The 18,791-nt window shown below is 39.6% G+C and overlaps 1 long non-coding RNA gene and 1 other non-coding gene across 2 annotated transcripts in view; one reads left to right on the top strand and one right to left on the bottom strand.

The window, feature by feature from the left end:
- The window catches only part of LOC109548183 (uncharacterized), a 74,817-nt gene extending 56,339 nt beyond the window's left edge, over positions 1-18,478 (bottom strand). The window contains exon 1 of the long non-coding RNA XR_012334058.1: positions 18,235-18,478. This is a non-coding gene — a long non-coding RNA (uncharacterized lncRNA). The remainder of the gene's footprint in view (positions 1-18,234) is intronic.
- LOC117313704 (U6 spliceosomal RNA) lies at positions 7,842-7,951 on the top strand. The gene has a single exon (XR_004528287.1). It is a non-coding gene; the product is annotated as a U6 spliceosomal RNA (small nuclear RNA).
- Positions 18,479-18,791: the final 313 nt, after the last annotated feature.

The following is an 18,791-nucleotide window of genomic DNA, read 5'->3' on the forward strand; positions in this document are numbered from 1 at the left end:
TTGCCTGTCTCTCTGCCTGCACACTTATTCCCCAAAGGTCCACATGGCTCAGTTCGTTTAGGTATCTGTTTAATGCCACCTCCTCAGTGCCCTTCTCTGACCAAGTGGTCAGAAAACCCTTGCGTTTTCAATTCTTTACATCTGATACATTGTTCAAATCATATGACCTTTCTGGGATTCAATTTCCTCATGTATAGTTTATCTATTGCTGTATAACAAGGGCTATAGACTAAATGTTTATGTCTTCCCCAAACTCATATGTTGAAGTCATAAACCCCAAAGGTAACAGTATGAGGAAGTGGGGTCTTTGGAAGGTGATTAGGTCATGAGGGCAGAGCCATCATAAATGGGATTAGTGCTCTAATGAGAGAGACTCCAGATAGCTCTCTTGTCCCTTTCACCATGTGAGGATACAATAAGATGCCTTATGAACCAGGAAGTGAGTCTCACCAGACACCAAATCTTCTGGCACCTGGATCTTGGACTTCCCAGCCTCCAAAACTGTGAGAAATAAAGTTTTGTTGTTCATAAGCTACCCAGTTTGTGGTACTATGTGATAGCAGCCTGAATGGACTAAGACAACAAGTTACCCAAAAATGTAGCTGCTTAAAAAAATGAATATTTATTATCTATTTTTCTCTGGTCAGGAATCCAAATGCAGTTTTGCTGGTGCCTCTGGCTCACGCTTTCTCTCAAAGCTATAATCAAAGCGTAGGTCTAGTTACATCAAGGCTCTACTGGATATACTTCCAAACCACCTATATGGCCGTTGGCAGGCCTCAGGTCCTCATTGGCCATTGACTGTTGATATTAGTTCCTTAACACATGGACCTCTCCATAGGGCAGCTCACAACACAGCAGCTGCTTTCCTTCAGAGCAAGCCTATGAGAGAGAAAGAAAGGAAATGGAAAACGGCAGCTACCTTTTCTTTGTAACCTGATCTTGAAAAATATCCCATCACTTTTTCCATATTCTGTTCTTTAGAAATAAGTCACTAGGTCCAGTCCACACTCAAATAATCAGGAGAGAACTGTGGCTCATTGGAGGTCACCCTCCAATGGGTGACTGCCTGCCACACTCGAGTATAAAGTGGAAATAGTATTGCCTGCCACACAAGGTGGTTGGTTATAAAAGCACAACATAAATATATTCTCACTGACTTATTTGCATATACAGTTTGTTCTTGGTATCCATGGGTTCCACATCCTCGGATTCAACCAAACACAGACCAATAATATTTAAGAAAAAAAAAATCCAGAAAGTTCCAAAAAGCAAAAGTTGAATTTGCCACATGCTCAGCAACTATTTACATAACCTTTACATTTATTTGCAACTACTTACATAGCATTTACATTGTGTCAGGTATTATACGTAATCTGGAGATGATAAAAGTATACGGAAGGATGTGTGTGGGTTATATGGAGATACTATGCCATTTTCTATGAGGGACTTGAGCATCTGCAGATTTTGGTATCTCTAGGGGTCCTAGAACCAATCCACTGGGGATACTGAGGAATGACTGTAACTTATTTTAAGTCTTTGTTGTAAACTAATATATGTAAGTTCAACAGAAAAGCTCTCTTGCAGATGAAAAGATTTAAGGGAATTTCTCACAGCATGGAAATTACTGTTAGAGTTATGACCAGAATTCCAAATATAAAATGCCATTCTTTTACCTACTTACTTATGCTTTGATTTCTTTACCCATAGAAGTGTCAAGTAGTATTTTTTAATGCATCCTCCAACAGAATTCTAGATGCCAAGTATAATTACTCTAAATAGTTAGAATCCTCATAGGAAAATAAATGTACTTCCAGCATTAAAAATGTAATGAGCTTAGCCACAAATATTTAACTCACCAAGTTAAAATAATCATAAGGCTTTAGAGTATGTATAAGGTCTGAAATACTTGCTGGGAAATTAAACTAACTTTAGGAAATTAATCTATCATATATTTTCACATAGAAAAGTAGTTTATAGATGTTATTTTACAGGAATGACCATTTCATTCCACTGAAATAGTAAATATCAAGTAACTCAGACATTCTAGGAATAAAGGCATAGACAAGTTATTTTCTACAAGTGTCTATAAGACTCAAGGACCCAGAACTTAAAAGGTCCACAAGGGAATAACCTAAAGATCATAAATCTAGGACACTTTTCATTCACAATCCACTACACTTTTCACTCTAGCACAAAAAAAACTTTCAATAAGCGTGTGGCAGCCTACAGTGTGCAAAATATACCGTGCAGAAAAGTGATTAATAATTTAAAAAAGACAAGAATACCCCTCTAACTAGAAACTCAAAACCTAGATGAAAAGATAAGGCATGATCCATAAAACAGTAACTAAACATAATGCCCAGTGTCCACTTGGATCATCCTACCCCTCAAGATCTGTATACAATTAGCTTGAACCCCCAACTCCTCGTTCAGTGGGAAGATGATTGTCTCCCTCTGAATTTCTGAAAATTCTCTGCCATTTCTCCCAGCTCTCTGGCTCTGAGTTCTCCCTTCTTAATCCTCCATTTTCTGCTCAACTTCTGGTGGCTAGGTATTCCTCCATCCTCACTGCTCTTCTTTAATCTCAACACAGATCTCCACCCATTTAATTTGATTCCCATGAAAACCACTCATGTCAGGCTCTTGTGTGTGTAGCAGCCATCAGTGAGTATTCAGGAAGAAAAAAGGAGTTTATATCACAACCACACAGATGCCTAAAAGTTCAGTCTTAGACACCTTTTAGGCCATTTCCACTAGTGGCCAGCCTCTCCCCAAGATGTGTGGTTCTCTGTTTCTCTCTTCAGTCTCCCCTCCCCAGCACCTCCAATCTTGTTTCGAATTTGTTTTCTCTTTGTGCCTCGGTGACATTTATTCTCATAGGCTTATTTTCTCTCTCCAAGCAGACATCAAAGTATTTCCTTAACAAGAAACAGTCTTCTCTCTAGGAGAAATTCTGGTGCCAGTTCCTCAGAAAATAACTTTTTTGCCCTTTCGCACCACTTTATGTACTGAGAATACACAAGGCTCAAGCCTTTTTGTCCAATTGCTTGTGGTCATTTTCTAATTTAAGATTCACTTTCTTCAGCTCTTTGTCTAAATTAGTAATTGATTCTTAGACTTCAGCATGTGTAGGGATCACTTAGACTGCTACTTAAGAATGCAGATTCCTGATCTGCACCTTGTTATTCTGAATCAGGATCTGTGAAGTGGATCTCAGGAACTGTGACCACCAGCTGAAGGGATTCTGACATTGGCGCTCCAAAGGACACAATTTAAAAATCACTGATCTTATTCATTAATAAAAACGTTAAATAGCATTGATTTAGTCCTCACCTCCAAGGAGCACCATGAACACTGTATCCTCAGACTGAAAATAATTCATAGTGATTTCTTCAAAAAGTTATGCAATCTTTAAAATTCTAACATTGGTGAAAATTTTTGAAATTTTTACTGGAGGTTGAGGTGAAAAGGATAAACTTGGGTATAGACATACGTACGAAAATGAAAGGCCCATATAGGCAGAGATTTTTATCTGTATTTCACTGTTGAACTGTTAGCACCTGGACCACTCCCTGAAATAGGGTAGTTCTTAATCCTTATAAGAATATTAAGTACTATAGCAATCAATTATGGACACAAAAAGGAAACTTCTGAGGTTACTTCATTATAATTTTTGAGATATTCAAGAGCCAAAGCAAATAAAAGCTAAAATATGGAATGTGGGAAACCAAGTAGCAAGGTGTTTAAAATTATGCTATCCTCTTAATATGTTAGAGAAGGAAAACATTAAAGGCTAAATTCAAATTAAAGGAAAACTCCCACCGATTCCTCTATAGGGTATCATCACATTCGCATGAAAATAATCTCCTATTACCAGCAGAAACAAATTACTGAAATGTACCTGAGATAATTAAATTTCAAGCTGGAGCAGACTCTGCTGGGAAAACTGAGTTTTAAGTTAGTTTGTATTCTTAATGTATTCTTTGTCAAAATCTGATGTCCTCCTTCAAGGGCAATTTTCCAGGGGCCAAAATCATTGCATTCTGTCTTCACCTCATGACATTTTTAAAGTGTGTGTTAGGGCAGAGGCTTTATGAAAAATGTCCATCGCTTAAGACAGGAAAACCTATGGAGATAGCGATTTCATTTTATGGCAAAAATATCTGATTCCAACATCATCCTCTGTTCAGAAATTAGTTTATGAAGCAAACAATTGGCAATCTGAAATATTTCTCCACTAGTAACAACAATGTAGATATTTGGTAGAATAAATGCAACCATTTAGACAAGAACAGGGTTCTCTATTGTATGAATACTCTGGTAGAAACACATCGTGCATGTAGCTGACTTCTGCATTTGGATTGTGCTGTGTGTATTGTAAGTGAACATATTTTGCTCCAGTCCTTACTCCTTTGACCTTTTAGAGTCTTAATGAGACTCCCAAAGCAACAATCAAAGCACAGTGTTCCATTCTGGAAGCATTCAGAAAGCAATGCACTGTGGCTAAATTTACTTGTAGCAGTCAGAATTTAAAAAGACATCTGATGACCATCTTTCTAGGAGACACACAGTCACTCATTTTCTATTTAAATAAATTGTTAAAATAGTTGCTGCTTCTTAGCTCACTCATGTAAAAAAAAAAAAAGTCGGGGTGGAGGGGGCCCCGGGGAACAATAACAAAAACGACCCATGTAAGGATTTTAATGACTGCAACTCAGGCATACTCATATTGTAAGACACAGAACAATGGAAACTTTTGTGCTCATTTGAAACAATTCTGGCTCAGAAAACACAAATTACAATTAAAATTGAGGCAACAAAATTAGAAGCTGAAAACATTGAGAATTGCTCATGTTGAAGAAACAGTGTCTGCTTTATCAAGAATTATATTTGGCACAAACTTCAGAAAGTAAGTGAAAGTTAGGGGGGGAAAAGGAAACTCAAACTTCAAAGTAGTATTTCATCTCCTAAATGATAACATGCGAAATATCATATATCTTTACGCATTCAAAAGTTTATTCATTTAAGCAATAGCCCTGATTTTAAGATGTATTTTGTTTATGGTACTCGGTCTGGATTTTTTTTCTGGGTAACATAATCTAAAAGAGCACAGCAAGGCCCAGAAAGTCAGCTCTTCGCTCCACACTGTTAAATTACACGGTGGGGATAAAAACTTGCCAGATTAGAGAGCCCAGATGCATTTTGGAAGTTTAAGCAGAACTCAAGTGCAATCTAGCCTTCTCCACTGGAAATCTAGATTTAAAAAGCAGCTATTTTTTTCTTTAATTTTATTTTATTGTGGCAAGAACACTGAACATGAGGACTAGCCTCTTAACAAATTGATAAGTGTATAATACAGCATTTGTTGTCTACAGGTGCAACATTGTACAGCAGCTCTCTAGAACTTATTCATTTGCATAACTGAAACTTTATGCCCATTGATTAGTAACTCCCCATTCCCTCCTCCCACCAGCCCCTGGCAACCACCATTCCACTCTTTGGTTCTATGAATTTGGCTTACTTTATATAAGTGGATTCATGCAGTATTTGTCTTTCTGTGATTGGCTTATTTCACTTAGCATAATGTCCTCAAGATTCATCCATGTGATAGCATATTGCAGAATTTCCTTCTTTTTTAAGACCAAATAGTACTCCATTGTATGTATATACCACATTTTCTTAAATAAATAAAAAACAATTCTCTCAGAATTTACAAAATTGTAAATGAAGAGAAAAGCCAGCCTGGCTTCTGAAACGGTACAGTTGTCTGAGGGCCTCAGTGCTGGGATACATTTTCCAGCAGCACAGAATCCAGGTTGGAAGGAGGAGAGTAAAGAAAAGGGATTAGGAAAGTCATCCCCTACTTCTACCCTCCTGCCCACGTGCATCTATCCTGAACTATGGGCTGGTGCCTATGGCTGGTCAGGTCTGCTGGGGGAAGCTCAGGTAAGAGAACAGAAGGAGTGTGGGAAGGAAGGACACATGAGAGGAACATGGAGCTCACCCAGACCAGCTTCTTTTACCACTTAGATTGGTTGGGGTAAAATTAAAGCCCTTTACCAATCCCCTCTACCGCTCCCCCCAACAAACATGAAGTATTTTTTCACTCAACTGTATAAATCTTTACTTGATCATAAGTAAATCTAAAATTATGTCTGTAATCTTAGGAATCAAAAATAGTTGAACGTAATTGTGCATTATGTACAATAAGTGGAGGAGTCAAAGTCAAACCAGGGTCAGGGGTGTCTTCCAAAACCATGCTCTTTCCACAACAGAGAGCTGCTCTTAAGTAACAGGAGTGGAGGGCTTCCCTGGTGGCGCAGTGGTTAAGAATCTGCCTGCCGACGCAGGGGACATGGACTCGAGCCCTGGTCCGGGAAGATCCCACATGCCGCAGAGCAACTAAGCCCGTGTGCCACAACTACTGAGCCTGAGCTCTAGATGCTGCAAGCCACAACTACTGAACCTGCAAGCCACAACTACTGAGCCTGTGAGCCACAACTACTGAAGCCCGCACGCCTAGAGCCCATGCTCCACAACAAGAGAAGCCACTGCAATGAGAAACCCGCGCACCGCAACGAAGAGTAGCCCCCGCTCGCCACAACTAGAGAAAGCCCACGCGCAGCAACGAAGACCAAACACAGCCAAAAATAAATAAAATAAAAAATAAATTTAAAAAATATAACAGGAGTGGGAGCACTGTGTGAGGAAAGCCCACAAACAAAGTCTAAATAAAACAAGCAGAAACCTCACCAACGGCTGACAGATATTTAAGGGCTTCCTGAATGGGTGATAATAAAGCTCCACTAGGGAAAATTCTGGAAATAGATATAGCTCTTAGTGCATAACAGGTGTTGGGATCAAAATGTAGATGCAAGAATGTTCGTACATCAGGGCTGTAATGGAATTCTAAATGGTGTCTTCTGGCACAGCAGTTTTATTTCAAGAGATGTTCTAATTTCAAAGCCATCATTCCAGAAGTCAGCAAATTATGAGCATGAATACAGAGAAACTGCACCAGAGAATATTGATGAAATCTTTCTCAGTCCTCCCAACCACAAATCTTGAGTGTAGCTATTGAGAAAACGTTCGCTTGTAAAACATTTAGAGATAATAGTGAGAGTTCAACTCAAAACTTGGGTGAGGTAAGTATCATTGTTCAGCATATAAATGATTGCACAAGCAAAACTAATGTGTTCATAAGAACAGGATGTGTTCATAAGAACAGGATGTGTTTGTGGAGGCTGTCTAAGGCCATAAATTGAAAAAGTGGGGGGCAGATGTGGTCTTAGACACAGCAGATCTCAGAGATTAAGAGCAAGGGCTATATGGGCAGGCTGACCCAGAGCCATGTCTTTCACCCATAGCTTACTGGTTGTAAGACCATGTGTAGTTAATTATACTACTATTTCTGAATCTTAGTTTTACTATCTTTAAAATGAAAATAAGGGAATTACCTCATTGTATTCTTTTTGAATTAAGCTGGACAATGCATTGTGCATTATTTAGCATAGTGCCTGGAATATATTAAGAACGCATTTAATCTAGATTTAATCACTTTTCAGTTGTTTCATTTTCAACCAGATAAATTAGGAAAATACAGCAATGATCATTTTGGATCAGATAACCTATCCCTATATTCTGTCTCTGCGTGTAGAATCAGAAGGTATTTTACTCACCTTCCATGCCTCAATACTTTGATAGGGAGCATTATAGAATTGATCAAAGCCCTTTTTTTATAATAGTCATTAAACGGATCTTGCTTGTCTTTCAGACTCACAGTCTCTATAATTTTTTCTTCTTTATGTAAATAAGTGTTTTCATTAAAATGTGTACCAGTGCTCACTTCAGTAGCACATATACTAAAATTGGAACAATACAGAGAAGATTAGCATGACACCTGCTCAACGATGTCATACAGGAAATTCAGGAAACATTCCATATTATTATGAAAAGAGTTCTGGATGTGGATGGTGGTGTTGGTTGCACAACAGTATGAATGTCTTTAATACCACTTAACTCTTCATTTAAATTGGTTAGCATTGTAAATTTCATGTTACATATATTTTACTATGATACCGAAATTAGAAGAAAATGTATTAACACCGCTTCATTAAGAGGACACTGAGCTATTAAAATACTGGTCCCTTGTCAACAATTTTATATATTTGACTGGTCACCGAATAGCTAAATTCCTAGCCCACTGTTATCAGCAAAGCAGAGGCAAACACAGCATTAAAATTCTGAATATTGCGAAGACTGACCAGAGCAAGCTGGGTTTTGCTTATTTATTTATGCTTACTGCAATACATAACAATTCAGAAGCATGACCATTTGTAGAATTACCTGTTATCACTGAATATTCCACTATTGTATTTTTATACTTCTAGAGAGACTCGTGGGACAGAAGAGAGTAATCAAAGCGTAATTTTATTTCATGTTGATGCCAAACAGCAATTTAAAATGTTCTTGTATTATTTACTTTTCTATACAGAATTGAGTAGAAAGCTTTTCTGAAACTAAAATGACTGATTGAAACAACTTGTGTATGAATGTGAAGCATGAAAACAAATTTACACCAAGTGAATATTCACAAGCCCTACTGCAGTTTCCACTCTTCTGTGATCTAACATCTCATCAGGCAACAAATATGGTGATGAATGCTTTTGAGAAGAATACAGTTGTTTTCCATTTTTCTTGTAATGTGAAAATAACAACTTCTTGTTTTCAAAATCAAGTCAACCTTTACCTGCATCCATGCCCTTAAATTCCACCTTCCCTCCTGTTACAATGGGTGAAGTTTCCCTGTTTCTATCTACTGCTCTCTCTATAGCTAAAGCTAGTTGAAATAGCTATTTCAGTTTCCTCACTTCTTACTCTCCACTCAACGCACTTCAGTTTATCAGCACCTTCATCTTGCCGCGCCCAGTGGCCACCTCTCCAGCTTCACCTTTCTCAACCTGTGAGCAGCATTGGACATGTTCTTGTTTTTGACATCTACCCTCCTAATGTTTCTGCTTCTTCAGCAGCCTCTCCTTCTCAGCCTTCTTTGCTTGCTCCTTTTCTCCTTCCTGCTTTTAATTACCAGAGTGCCATGAGACTCAGTCCAGGGGTCCATCTCCTCTTCTATCAACACTCTTCCTAATGGTCTCACCCAGACCCTGCGTGCAAATACCATCTCTCTGCTAATGACTACTAAAGGTATATATCCAGCCCTGACCTCCCCCTGAATCCCAGGCTCATATCCAATAGCTTACTCCTCATTTCCACTGGGTGTCTATTAAGCATCTGCCCAAAGCAGCAGCCTTAATCACCCCTCCAGAGCCTGCTCCTTCTTTAACTGACTCAGTTGCTAAGTCTGAAAACCCAGAAGCCATCTTTGACTTCTCTCTCTGTCTCCCCTGCAATAAATCTATCAGCAAGTCTTGTCAGCTTATGTATATCAGAACATTTCCTAAACCAGTCACGTTTGCCGCCTCCCCTGCCACCATCCTTGTGTGTTATCATTAACTCTCACCTCAGCAAACGCAGCAGCCTCCCCACCAGCCGGCTTGCTTCTGTGCCTGCCCTCCCACACTTCATTCTCCATGGAGCAGGCAGACAGAGCTTGTAAAGGCTAAATCCTGTTATGCTGCTCCAAAGGTTCCAGGGTCCAGGCATCACACTTAGAATAAAACCCAGCTGCTCACTGCCTCCTGATCTGGCCCAGGCCACCCTTCAGATCTTATTTCCTACTATCCTGTTCTCCCATTTTTTTTACTGCTCTAAGCCAAATCGCCCTTATTATTCCCCAAACGTACCAATGTGTTTCCCACCACAGGGATATTTACTGACACGTAGTTAGTTTTGGATAAATATTTACCAAACAAATGATGGTAAGCTGGGCTGTTTCCCTTCTCCACTCTCACTATAATTTTCTGTCAATATATACAACTTCCCTACACACTTTTGTATCCACTCTGCATTACATCCAGAGAAAAAGAACACTATCAGTCTTATTTTAGGGTTACTCACTGTGACTTACTCAAAGTGTTTCTTTTTCCAGTGAGAGGCCTGACGGAAGGGATGGCTACCTTGATTTAAGGCAGCCCGAGGCATGTCTTAAAAAGCAGTTATGCAAGATGATTAAGTTCCATATATATGCTGTAAAACATTGTGGCTATAATTAGCAACACTGTATTGTACGCTTAAACATTTATTAAGAGGGTCTCATTTTAAGTGTTCTTATCACTATAAAAAACTTCCTCCTATCAGATTTGTTAGATTACAGCATATCTAAAATTCAAGTTTTGGGGAGGGGAGCAGTGCTGCCTCTGTAACTAAGCAGATTACAGCCAGGGGCCAATAATTTGCATTTATACTAACATCATATCTATCTTTTCACCCTATTCATAATCTGATTAATTCTCACCACTGTTTTCCACCCCTCTCCTCCGTGTATCTTCCTTAAGTTCAGTAAGGCTAAGGTCTAGAAATGAGTCTTGGCTTTCTACCATCCTCTGGCAGGCCAGTGGTCTTCTTTAATCAACACTCTTTCTTCCAAAGCTCCAAGTACATCACGTCTTCATCCCACAAATAACTGAATTCTCATTTGATTTCAGGCATTATGTTGTTTCTGCTATAAAATTTATAGCAAGAGAGTGACCTGTGCCTATATTACTGTAATTCCTTTAAGTTCCTTGAAAGCAAACTGCTATATAAATCTAAATATTTTACAATCTTTAAATTATCCTAAATGTCCCCATTTCAACTTGCTCCCTTACTCTCTATTTTCCTGTCTTATAAATTCCTACTACATTTTCACGGCATTCTGTAAGATCTCAGTAAATGATAGTGACTGACATCTCTTTTGATGTCCCTTTGCCTACATTCTTCACGTTTGCATCTGCCAAAGTACTTTCTACCTCAAATTCAAAAGCCAACCCCAATTCCGATTAATGTGAGAAGACTAAGTGGCAGAGCCAGGTGTTAGAAGGCTTCGGGAATAAAAATCCCAAAGCACTCTGTTGTGGGCATCATGTGTGAAGTACTGAGGGAGACTGCAAAACGAATAAGGCCAGGCATTGTCCTCAGAACCTTATGATCTCGTGGGCAGACAGATTCCCCCTAAGTACCATACTATGACCTAAGGAAAATCATGAAATGTCAAAATCCCATGCAGTTGAGAGATCTAGCTTCCTGGAGGTGGCATGCGCCTCAGGTGGTGAAACGTGAGCAGGATTTCCACGAGAGCAAGAATCCCAAATGAGGATCCCTCCATCCTATGGCGGCAAATAACAGGTTTTCTGAACTGGGCTTTCTGAAATTTCATTCCATGTGCGGACCGGATTATCCGCCAGACTGTGTTTAATGTTTGTTTGAGGATGATAATGACAGCTGAAAAACACAGGCTCACTCTTGTGAGTCGATATATGAGGGGCATTGGCAATATCAAGACAAGGTATCTCTTCCGCAAAGCGAATGACAGAGAAAAGTCATATAAACGCAGGTAAAGGACGTTCTTCAAGGACAACATGGAGCCAGGGCGAGGGCAATCCTATCTGGGTCTAGCAAATGACAACAGAAGACAGACTGAGTTTCACAGAGTTTCCACACAGTAACAGAGATAGGCCTTATTTGAGTGGGAGGAGAAAGCCACCTCTAGACAGCAAGACACAGCTGCAAACACACACAGAGAAGGATGTAGGCAGGTGCTTCTTACATTTCTCCTCATAAAGCCTTTCAGCCTCATGCACACAGAACATACTCTGTGAGATCCAGAATATGTGCAAACACTCACAGTGCCAAGTAGAGGGTGAAGGAAGCAGAGTAAGTTTTTGGCTTCCTCTCACCTCCTCTGCAAGAGCCCGTCTATCCTTTCAGGAACCACTTCCTCAGTCTCTTTGCTTTTCTTTTTACCCCACAGCCCCCAAAACTATATTTGGAGTTTTAAATATAAATAGAAGTAGTCCCTTTGAGCTCAAGTTCTTTCCCTACAGCACGCCAAAACAGCAACAGCTTCCTCTCCCTATTTCTATACTTGCCCGATAAATTACATGTAGCAATTACAATAGAAAGATTGTTTTAATTTAAAACAAGAAAAAGGACATAGAAAAGCAGCTGCTTTAGCAGGGGACTGTGGTAAGGCCCATGGTATCTCTAAGTTGAATACACTGATGTGAGTCACAGCTCCATTGGACCAGCTCTTAAGAGCAGAATTGCCCTCTGTTGTAAGATACTGTCGCATAGTAAAGAGAGGTTCTTCTCATGGGAAGTGTTCAGTGCAGGGCCATGTGTTCAGGAGGCATTGCCTAAGAAAGGGGTCAGGTGAGGTCACACAGACTCTAGGACAAAGGTTCTCGGTCTGACCTGAGACTGGGGGTGGGATCTGTAGATGGACGGCAGAACACCTGTGAACTTTGGAAACTGTATGTGAAATTGTGGCTATTTGCATTTTTCAAGAGAGAACTTCCATTGTTTGATTTATATTTTCAAAAGGATACAGAAGCTTCAAAATCATGAAGGTCAGTGCTCCATGGAAAGTATGTTAGTTTGCTAGGGCTGCCAAAACAAAGTGCCACAAACTGGGTGGCTTAAACAACAGAAATTAGGTTCTACCCAAGTCCACTGTGACCCCAGCTTAACTAATTACATCTGCGACAACCCTATTTTCAAATAAGGTCACTTTCTGAGGTACTGGAGATTAATACTTCCGGATATGAATTTGGGGGGAACAGTTCTAGCCATAACAGAAAGCATAGCAGTGGAGTGTGAAGTATCTCTTCTCCCATCCCAAACATCATCTCCCAACTTCCAACCTGAGAAGAGAGAGAGTATTAATAAACCTACAAGAATGTTGTAACTTCTATATCCCGACATGAATGTCATGGTATGAACACCAATCATAATAGGACAAATGATTTAATTAATGTAAAGCTCATAGAGCAGTACCAAGCTCATAGTATATCTTCAATAAAAACTTACCATGATTTATACACATTCACTGTCTCAGCATTTTCATTCACATCTGAACAGAGATGTTCTGGATTTCTTTGTGATTTTCTCTTCCTTTCTTACAACCGCAAATTACAGCTTTCTCAGGAGATGGGCCATCTACTATGTTGTGTATATCACACTGTCCAAAATTCAACAGGCATTCTTAGCCCCAAGGATAACCCCTTTACAGTCACCCGGTGGGCAGTGCTGCAAACCCAGGCCCCAGACCTGATCTGCTGAAAAAAAGGTCAGCAAAAGGCTTTGAACCTCCTTTTCTTTCTCTCTGTTTTTCTCTCCCATGAGCAGTGTCAAGTATGTATTCTGAAGTCCATTTTTCCTTGTTCCCTTTTCCTGACTCTAAGAGATAAAACTGATTCCATTTGACAACAATTCTTTTATCTATTTTTTCAGAGGACTTTTTGGCCTCTAAACACAGTTCACATTCTTTTTATGTTTCCAAATGGACTTGTTTTTGTAACTTTCTGTGGCATTTATTATAGAATAAATATCTGTACTCTTTCCTTGAATGTATTTACTATTTTCAGCCTGCTACTCTTTTAGTTCATGGGTGAATTATTGACAAAACAGCTTTTCACTTCTAAACAAAATTCTTTCCCCCTATAAATTTTAATTCTTTTTATTTACATTTTCCTAGGTATGTGATATTATATCAGAAAACTCATATAAGTTCCACTAAGTAATAATAAGCATATCAATTTAATTCCACTCAATAATTTTTGAGTTTCCATCATGTCCTGGGCACTGTGCTTGTCACCAAACACAGAAAAAAAAAAAAGTAAAACAAACAAAAAAGCAAGACTGAAGCTTCCTAGAAAGACAGAAAGCAGAAAAAGAGAAATAATAGCTCTTGGAAATTGGAAGTCATCGTGTCACCCGATGAATTGAGTGAAAAATCTTACATGTTGTATCACTTAATATCAACATGTGAGAAAATAGAAAGTAAAGGACAAAAAAGACTTATAAAGATTACACTTCTAGTAAAGTGGCAAAATTTAATTGCAAAACTAAAGCCCCTTCTACTTTATTGCACTGCCTTATTCATTCTACAAAGATTATTGAGAATCTACTATTAATGCCAGGCAGACTATTAGGCACTGTGAATAAAATAATAACTAAAACACAGCCATGATCACTACACACATGACTCTTAGGGTCCAATTAAGGAAACTCATTAATCAAATAATTAGTCAAATTCATTTAAAATTTCTATTGTAAACACATGCTAAGAAGAGAAATGCATACTCTATGAGAGTCTCTAATGTTCAGATGACTTAGGTCCTAAGGGAAGTGAGAGGATGTTTTGCAGATGGAGGAATATTAAGCTAAAATCTAAAGAACAGGATATTTTAAAAAGCCAAGGATCACTACCACTTCTGGGAAAATGGAGTAAACATATTTTTCCCTATTATTCATGCTAAGTACAACTAAAATTCCTGGACGTTATATACTAAACAAATATCAGAAGGCTCTGAAAGGTATAGAAAAGAAGGCAGTGATCTGGGGACCACAAGGCCCAAGGAATGACAGTAAGTTCCTTGGGTTTTCTTTCTACCTTGTACATCTTAGACTTGGAGATGAGAAGCTGATAACCCAGAAACACCAATAAGTACAGACAAAAATCCCCAGTGAAAGCCTGATCTCTAGCATCCCCCAAAAAAATGAGGAAAAGGAAAAAGTAAAAAATAGAAAAATTTTAGACAATAAGCATTCTACTCTAGGCAAATATCACAGAGGAGCTGTAACCATGCCTCCATCCATGCTGACAAAGGCTGAGAGAGGCACCCAGACTTATACCCTCAAGAGTTTGTAACAAGTGCTCCAAACACATGCCAGGTTGTTGTCAGAAAAAATCAAATAGGGAGATAGGACTTTCATTCCCAGGTTTCAGTAATAAGTACCCACCCCGCACTCCCAATGGTGTCAGTAGAAATCACATTGGGGGCTGAGTGGAGGGTCAGAACTTTCACATTAACTCAGAGATAATGAGTTCACATCTGCTGATGTCAGTGGAGACAGCTTGTATCACCAAACTCTCACCCCTGCCCAGCAGTAACAAGGAGCCCACACACAAACACACATGCGCACACACACGCACACATGCACATGTCACACCTATCAATGGAGGTTGTGTGGGAACTTGAATTTCTACCTCTACTTGGCAGTAAGGAGGTGGTGCCCCTCCCTTCCTTCTCTCTGGAGTAGTGTCTGAGGGAAAATGTATTTAAATAAGATTCAGAGTCTCAGAAGATAAGAGGAAAATGTCCAGAGTTCAATTTAAAATTACTAGTCATGCCAAGAACTGGGAAGATCTCAAACTGGATAAAAAAGACAATCAGTAGATGCCAAACAACGATATGACAGAGATGTTAGAATTATCTAACAACAATTTTCAAACATCTGTGATAAAAATGCTTCAACATGTAATTACCAACATGCTTGAAATAAATGAAAAAAACCAGAAAATTTCATCGAACAAATAGAAATATTCAACAAAGAAATAGAACATATAAAGTAGTACCAAATGGCAACTTTAGAACTGAAAAAAATGTAATAACTGAAATTAAAAGCTTAGTAATTGGCTCAACAGCAGAATAGAGGGAACAAAGAAAAGATTAATGAAATGGAAGTTAGAAAGATAGATATTATACAATGTGAAAAACAGAGAAATATATACTGAAAAAAATGAACTGAGCCTTGAAAACCTGTGGAACTATAACAAAATAGCTAATATTCTTGACTGGAGAGTTCAAGAAGGAGAAGAGCAAGGGGTCAGGGCTGAAAAAGTACTGGATGAGAGATTCCAAATTTGGCAAGAGACATAAGCCTACAGATTCAAAGCTGAGTGAACCCCAAACAGAAAAAAACAAATAAGCAAACAAAGAAACTCATGCCAAGAAACATCATAATTGAACTTCTGAAAACTAAAGACAAAGAAAAATCTTGAATGTAATGAGAAAAAAAATGACACTTTACCTATAGAGGAAAAAGCAATTAAAATAACAGCAGATCCCTTATCAGCTCCCATAGAAACCAGAGGAAGTGGCAGGATATTTCTCAGGTGCTGAAAAAAAGATATGCCAACCCAGAATTCTATGCCCAGTGAAAGTAGGCATGAATGAAGAAGAAATAAGCCATTCTCATATGAAAGAAAACAGAGAGAATCTGTGGCTAAAAGAATGTAGGAGGGCAGTTGTATATTTACATGCTAGCAATTGAACATGTGGACAACAAAATTAAACATACAATACTTTTTTAAATAGTTTTTTAAAAATGAAATATTTTAGATGTAAATCCAACAAAACACGTACAAGACTTGTGTGTTTAAACTACACAACTGATGAGAGAGATTAAAAAGTCTAAAAAATGAAGACATATATGTTCATGGATTGGAAGGCTCAACATAGTAAAGATATCAGTTCTTCTCAAATTGATATACAGCTATAATGCAATTCATATCAAAACCTAAGCAAGATTTTTTCATAGATCTAGACAATATTATTCTAAAATGTATATGAAGAGACAAAGAAACTAAAATAGCTAAAACAATTTTGAAAAAGAACAATAAAATTTCAAGACAATTATATGGCTACAGTAATCAAGATTGTGTGGTATTGCTAGACAAATAGATACACAGATCAATGGAAAAGAACAGAGGACACAGAAATAGATGCACATAAATATCCCCAACTGATGTTTTGACAAAAGTTCAAAAGCAATTCAAGGGAGGATAGGTGGTCTTTCAACTTATTGCTGAAACAATGACATATCTAGGCAATAAAATAAACCTTGATCTCAGTCTTACTGCTAACACAAAATTAACTCAGAATGTATCAAAGACTTAAAGGTAAAATGTGAGGCTATTAACTTTTTAGAAAAAAATAATGAGAAAATCTTCAATATCTTGGACTAGACAGAGTTGTTAGACTTGATACCAAAAACATGATCCATAAAAGGAAAAATTAATAAGCGGACCTCATTAAAAATAAAAACTTTTACTGTGCATAGGACCCTATTAAGAAGATGCAAGGACAAGCTACATAGTAAGAGAATCAAGCCACATAGCCAACAAAATATCTAGAATAAAGAACTCTCAAAACTCACCAGTACAAAATCAAACAATCTGATTAACACATGGGCAAAAGACATGAAGAAACATTTCACAGAAGACATACAGATGGCAAATAAGCACAGGAAAGGTTATTTAATATCATTAGCCATTAGGAAATGTTAATTAAAACCACAGTGAGATACTACTAAACACTTATCAGAATGACTAAAATTAAAATTAATGACAAGACCGAATGCTAGTGAGGATGCAGAGAAAGTGGATAATGTTATATTACTGGTGGTAATGAAGAACACTGCAGCCACTCTGGTACTATTTGGCAGGTTAAAAATAATAACAACAAAAGAAAACACCTTAACATGTAACTACCATGTGACCCAGCAGTTATACTTCTGGACAATTATCCCAGAGAAGTAAAGATCTATGTTTACACAAAAACAGGTACCGAGATGTTTATAGCTGCTCTATTCATAATCGTACAAAATTGGAAGCATCTAGATGTCCATCAGTCGATGAATGGTTAAAAAAACTGGCACAGATTTTTAAATTCAAAACAAGTGTCTCGAGAGGCTTCCGGGAAGATGGCGGAAGAGTAAGAGGCGGAGATCCCCTTCCTCCCCACAGATACACCAGAAATACATCTAAACGTGGAACAACTCCTACAGAACACCTACTGAACGCTGGCAGAAGACCTCAGACCTCCCAAAAGGCAAGAAAACCCCCACGTACCTGGGTAGGGCAAAAAAAAAGAAACAACAGAGACAAAAGAATAGGGACGGGACCCGCACCAGTGGGAGGGAGCTGTGAAGGAGGAACGGTTTCCCCACACTAGGAAGCCCCTTCGCGGGCGGAGACTGCGGGTGCCGGAGGGGGAAAGCTTCGGAGTCGCGAAGGAGAGCACAGCCACAGGTGTGCAGAGGGCAAAGCGGAGAGATTCCCGCACAGAGGATCAGGGCCGACCGGCACTCACCAGCCCGAGAGGCTTGTCTGCTCACCGGCGGGGCGGGCGGGGCTGGGAGCTGAGGCTCGGGCTTCGGTCGGAGCACCGGGAGAGGACGGGGGTTGGCGGCGTGAACACAGCCTGCAGGGGGTTAGTGCGCCACGGCTAGCTGGGAGGGAGTCCGGGGAAAAGTCTGGACCTGCTGAAGAGGCAAGAGACTTTTTCTTACCTCTTTGTTTCCTGGTGCGCGAGGAGACGGGGTTAAGAGCGCTGCTTAAAGGAGCTCCAGAGACGGGCGCAAGCCGCGGCTAAAAGCGTGGACCCCAGAGACGGGCATGAGACGCTAAGGCTGCTGCTGCCGCCACCAAGAAGCCTGTGTGCGAGCACAGGTCACTATCCACACACCCCTTCCGGGGAGCCTGTGCAGCCCGCCACTGCCAGGGTCCCGGCATTCAGGGACAATTTCTCCGGGAGAACGCACAGCGCGCCTCAGGCTGCTGCAACGTCACGCCGCCCTCTGCCGCGGCAGACACGCCCCACACTACGTGCCCCTCCCTCCCCCCTGGCCTGAGTGAGCCAGAGCCTCCGAATCACCGGCTCCTTTAACCCTGTCCTGTCTGAGCGAAGAACAGATGCCCTCCGGAGACTTACACGCAGAGGCGGGGCCAAATCCAAAGCTGAGCCCCTGGGAGCTGTGAGAACAAAGAAGAGAAAGGGAAACGCCTCCCAGCAGCCTCAGGTGCAGCGGATTAAAGCTCCACAATCAACTTGATGTAACCTGCATCT

Source organism: Tursiops truncatus, chromosome 9 (genome assembly GCF_011762595.2).
Source record: "Tursiops truncatus isolate mTurTru1 chromosome 9, mTurTru1.mat.Y, whole genome shotgun sequence".
NCBI lineage: Eukaryota > Metazoa > Chordata > Mammalia > Artiodactyla > Delphinidae > Tursiops > Tursiops truncatus.